Here is a 6,000-nt window from a genome sequence, read left to right as displayed (position 1 = left end):
AAAATACAAAACCAAAACCAAAACCCTGTATTCTACTGTGTGTTCTCAGAAGACTATTGCTTTTCTCCTTACTACTTGTCAAAATAGCAGTTTTACTTTGCTTGCATGATTACTTAAGGAATGTCTCCCCTGCAAACTTGTAAGCTCCACAAGGACAGCAGTTGGGTCTGCTTTTGCCCAACATGTGATTCCAAGGGCCCAGCAGTGTCTGGCACATGGGAAGTCCTTAATAAATAATGTTTGTTTCATGAATAAATGGATGAGCAAACAAACGAGTGTGTGTTTCTTTATTTCTCTGGGACTGGCTTTTTTTTTTAATGAACAGGGGGCTATGGTTGCTGGCGGCTTATAAGCCCACAGACAGAGAAGGCTGCTCCTTCTTACTTCTGATTTTTAGAATTCCAGGGAAGGATGCTAGCCGGCCCACTTGAGATCACATATCCACTGGGAGTGGGAGCACCCTGACAGGCAATTCCTCTCCAAGCTGTTTGGTGAATGGTGGGGTGAGCAGTTCCCCAAAAGAAGAGGAGGCCCTTGCTAGCGAAAGAGGGGAAGGCTGGACAGAATCAACTCTGATGGCTCCCACACCGCTGCTGACTTGCCCTGGGCCGGTCACTTGCGTCTTTGTTTCCTCACCTGTGAAATGAGGGAATGAGCTGAGCTCACCTCTGAGATCATCCAGCCCAATGTTCTATTCCCTTTTGTTCTGGTTCTGTTTCCTCCTGCCAAATTCTGTTCCAGTGCTACAGGTGTTAAGTGGAAAAAGATATGACTGTGGGCAGCCTCAGTCAAGGAAGGCTTAATGGAGGTGAGCTTTACACTTAGGGGGCAGGCAGGGGAAGGAGGGATGGCATCTCAGGGTGAGGGGCTGGCTAGGGCACTATCTTAGGGATTGGTATTGAGTCATTTGTTTGCCAGAAGTATTTTTTTTTTTAAGAGTAAATATCTTTGTAAGGGATACCATGTTAACTCACCTATATTTTCTCCTGAATTAGCTTATCCAAGAACAGCAAGCCACTCATCCACAAGGATCTGAGGGAATGAGACATTGGACAGGTAAGTTTTGATAATCAAAATAGGTCCTGAGTATAAGCATCTCTTGCATGTATGAATTAGGCTGATCATCGTAGGGTTGACCCTTGAACAGCATGGTTTGAACTGCACGGGTCCATTTTTATGTGGTTTTCAATAAATATACAAAAATATACTTGGAGAACACTGTGTGCAAGATCTGTATTGAAGTGATCAGCCTTTCTTTATGTAGCTAGGCATAAGGTGAGTGATAATATAAAATTAATAAAGTGTTAGTTGTCTTACTGTTTTATAACTTTGCTTTCAAAGAATTACATTACTGTAAAGTATGCTTCTCTCTCTCATAATTGGAGACACTGCATATCAGCCTATCATCACAGGTAAATGGTTTTTAAAAAATATGTTGCAATGTTTCCAACACTGTATTATGAATATGACACTATATGCCATAGAAATTTTATAATGATTCATTCACATGAGAAGCATGTGAAGCAATGCTTCTGAGAAGGCTACTGAGAAGCAATCAAATGAATTACAGAAGCTACATGGACATGAACTTGGGCAAACTCCAGGAGACAGTGAGGGACACGGATGCCTGGTGTGTTGCAGTCCATGGGGTCGCAAAGAGTCAGACACGACTTAGCGACCGAACAACAACGGCAACAAGCTACATTAAAGCAATCATACTGTTGCTTCTTCATTACCAAAATATGAACTTATTTTTCACATTATCTCTTCCTTTTTTGATGACTAGTGTTAGTAATACATAACATTTATAGTGCTCTGTATCATATTAGACAATATTGATGTTGATACTAACAGATGACTCATAAAGCTTAAGGTTACAGTATTGATACAGTATTGTAAATATATTTTCTCATCCTTATGATTTCCTTAATAACATTTCTTGAGCTTACTTTATTGTAAGAATACAGTATGTTAGATATAATGTACAGATATGTTAGTCAACAGTTTATCAGTAAGGTTTCCGGTCAATAGTAAGCTATTAGTAATTAAGTTTTGGGGGAGTCAAAAGTTACATGCAAACTTTTGGTGCTCCCAACCCAGCCTCCTCCAATAGTTCAAGGGACAACTGTACTTTGTATGTGTGCTGGTTGGGGGTTGAGGATAGCTTTGCTCCAGGGATGAGAGTGACTAAGGGAGGCAGGGAGCAAAGAAATGTCTCCATTTCACGATGCTAAAATGCTTGAGGCTCTTATGGACACAGTTGGCCCTAAACCCTTCCCATGTCCATTAAGTACAATAACCTGTTGGTGTCTGTCTGTTCCTCTTCCAATTTTTCAAGCAACTCCTTAAGGATGTTGTTTAAGCTAAGCTCAGTCTTTGTCAATCTTGTTCCTATTGGGGAACAGTGAGGTATGCCTTCATTCCCTAAGGATGGGTCTTGTTCTGAAAGTGGGTTTAGTCTGTCCAGGAGGGCCATCTACCAGTCACCAGGATACAAGCTCCTGGCAGCTGGGAGGGAGGCTGGAAGAGGGAGAGAAGGCTTCCAAGGGGATGTGGCAAGAGGGGAATGAGTGGCACAGTCTGGAGCTGGGTTTGGTGGCAATCCTATAACAGCACCGCTACCCTGGGCCCTCTCACACACCCCAACACACCGTCCTATTGCTGCACCCAGGGCTCTGTTTAACAAAAGAATAAAATTCCATACCTAGAACTGGGGAAACTGTGTCCCATGTTACCACTAATGATGACTGGTGAGAACACAGGACATTGCCGGGACTTCTAGAACTATACAAGGTGTGACTGCTTACAGCTTCCGCATTAGAGGTCCTGAAGTGTGTGTTGGCAGAGAGGGAATTGGGTGGGTAAGCAACCCCTTGTAAAATGCTTTACAAAGATGCAATGTAGCATAGTGACTAAAAGTATAGATCCGAAGCCAGTCTGTGTCGGTGTAATTCCCTTGCTTCTGTCACTCACTAGCTGTATGACTCTGGGCAAGTTAGTTTACCTACTTACGCCTTGGTCTCCTCACCTGTAAAATGAGTTGAAAGACGTTTCTGCCTAGTGAGATTGTTGGGCTTTCCAGGTGGTGCTAGTGATAAAGAATCTGGCTGTCAACATAAGAGCTGGAGGAGCCATGTGTTCAATTCCTGGGCTGGGAAGATCCCTTGGAGAAGGGCATGTAACCCACTCCAGTGTTTGTGACTGGAAAAATCCCATGGACAGAGGAGCCTGGTTAACTACAGTCCATGGGGTCGCAAAGAGTCGGACATGACTGAGCAAACACGAGCAAGCGAGCAAATGGGCTTGTTGGGAAGGTTAAACGAATCCACACGAGCACTAGAACAGTACCTGGTACCAAGTGAGTGGTATTGCAAAACTTAAGTGTTTGCCAAAATTTATATCCTTCAATCCACCGTCTGAAACTTGAAATGTTTCCCAAAGTTGAAGTTACAGGATTTGAATAGAGGCTTAGAACAGGCTGAAGTTGTGGTGATAGAGCTTAGCAGCCAGAAAAAGTGATCATGAGGATGGAAGAATGGAGAATAAAATGGAAGCACTTATAGAGATGCAAGGCAGGACTTACAGGATAAACCCACCAGATCCTGAGGTGGGGGGTGGAGGAGGAGGGGGCTGCTGGGAGGCCTAGAGCCCAGCTGGAGCTGAGGAGAACCTGGGGTTGGGGATGTGGGGAAGAAACAAAGGACACAGAGGGCATGAGGCGACAGTGGGCAGCGAAGGGCTCACAGGCTGAATGTGGGTGATGCAGAAAGAGCAGTTTTGACTGCAACCCAGTTTGGAACTGGAGGTAAGCAAAATTTGTAGAGATGAAATTTATTTTTGGCATATCCTCTCCAGAGAGCCCCTCTGTGAGACACTCTCTGTGTCTGCTACATGCACACCACCCTGAAAATGCTGCCCCTCCCCACCTGAAATTGCTCACCTCATCCTCCACTCCCCTTATCTGAATGCAGGCTCAGAAGTCAGCCTGCCTGAAGGAAAGCTAACAGAGAGGAACTCATCTCTCAATAACTAAATTACTGCTAGCCACGGACTGTCCCTAAGGTACATGGATTTTAAAAAGGAAAAACTTATAAACTATAATGAATTTCTCATCTAGGAATCCTTAATTTAGGGGGTGATGGGGTGGATGTAGGTAGGTTTCAGGCCTTTGACAGAGAGTCATCATTCTCAGTGATTCTTAAAGGGAGTCTGTGATTCTCAAAATGTTAAGGGCATTTGCTTTAACCTATTTTGGTTAAGGCAGTGGAACAAACTAAAATGGAAGCATTCAGATTAGTTGGAAGAACATAGTTTTCAATTCCGTTGGTGGTTTGTCTGTGTGTCAAAATTCTTTCCTGTTTCTTTTTTGGAACCATAGTTTTTTTGTTTTTTTTTTTTCTTAAATGCTTGGATTCATGCTTTCTTCCTACCGATATGGCTCCCGTGGTAGCTCCGACTGGGGTTCAGGTGTGACTGTCGGGAGGTGTGGGGTGTCTGAGGCGGTGTACCCAGGTTGTAGGGGCTGGAATCTGCTCAGTCACAGGTTTTTTTGACATCCTACATAGTCTTTTCTTTGTAAAACAGCATATTCATACTTCCATAACGCGGAACCAAGGAAGTGGGCATGTCTTTTCCACAGCTTGCCTCCTCCTCTTCCCTCCCCATTTCCTGCTGCCGTCTGCAGCTCCATCCACCCTCCCGGCATGCTTCACTGTGCCCTAATGAGATGCTCGGCTGCTCTGCAGCCACGACGTCTGGAGATGGATGGGGCCTCCTGTACTGCCCTGAGAGGGATGTTAAAAAGACATTGTATTCATGGAAGCGGGCTAGAAAAGGCAAGGAGAAATGAAGAGCCTCATTTCAACAACACACAGCAGCCGTTGTCCAAGTAAAATGGTTTTTCCTTCTGTCTTATCCCCTGCTTACTGGAGTAACTAAAGCAATGCTATATTTCTGAAAGTCACTCTAAAGGTCATCCATTGTTTAGATTCTATTGGAAAATTATACCTTCTGAGATTGAATTTAATGCACCCTCATTAGGACTTGATTAGCTCAATGCGATTAAGGTGAAAACACCCAATACAGAGAAGAACTTGTGGTAATGAATGAATGCATTTTTATTCAAATATTCTGTTAAATCCCCAGACAGGTATGATTTCCATAAAATAAAAGGCTCTGGATAAAAAAGAAAGGAGTCGTTTTAAGCACCTTACAGTTGGGCTGGAGAAAAGATTAGTTTAAGAAAAAGGCTTATTAATGCTACCCTAATTGTCACATGTCAAGAAATCTTGCAGGTTAGAAATAGTTTTTAAAAATAAATGAAATTTTCTCTACATTGAAGACAGGCAAAAAATTTAGTGCTAAATGAAACTAAAAACTGAAACACTGATGTCAAATCTCAGTGTAATTGAAAAATTCTTAGCTTTTCTGAGAGAAGCCTAAGATGGCTGCTTCATAAAGAAACCAGGCTCTTCTAGAATTCAAAAATACAGACTCATTTTTACTTGAAATAGTCCCAAGCATAAAAGTTAGCCAACTGCATCTCATAAGACTGCTTCAGGTTCACAGGGAAATATGTGATCCCATCACATAATTGGTGTTTAAGCATTCATTCATTCGTGTTTCCCTCTGACTTTTATAAAATGCTTTTATTTATTAGTCCTTGCTTCTCCCTTGAAGGTATTAGTCCCATTTTTACAGTTGAAGGAACTGAGGCCCAGACAAGTTTGATGCCTGTTCAAGAGTCTAAGTGGTTGTTCAGTTCAGTTCAGTCGCTCAGTCGTGTCTGACTCTTTGCGACCCCATGAATTGCAGCACGCCAGGCCTCCCTGTCCATCACCAGCTCCCGGAGTTTACTCAAACTCATGCCCATCGAATCGGTGATGCCATCCAGCCATCTCATCCTCTTGTCATCCCCTTCTCCTCCTGCCCCCAACCCCTCCAAGCATCAGGGTCTTTTCCAATGAGTCAACTTTTCACATGAGGTGGCCAAAGTACTGG

This window comes from Cervus elaphus, chromosome 6 (genome assembly GCF_910594005.1).
Source record: "Cervus elaphus chromosome 6, mCerEla1.1, whole genome shotgun sequence".
Taxonomy (NCBI): domain Eukaryota; kingdom Metazoa; phylum Chordata; class Mammalia; order Artiodactyla; family Cervidae; genus Cervus; species Cervus elaphus.
This window is presented reverse-complemented; position numbering follows the sequence as displayed.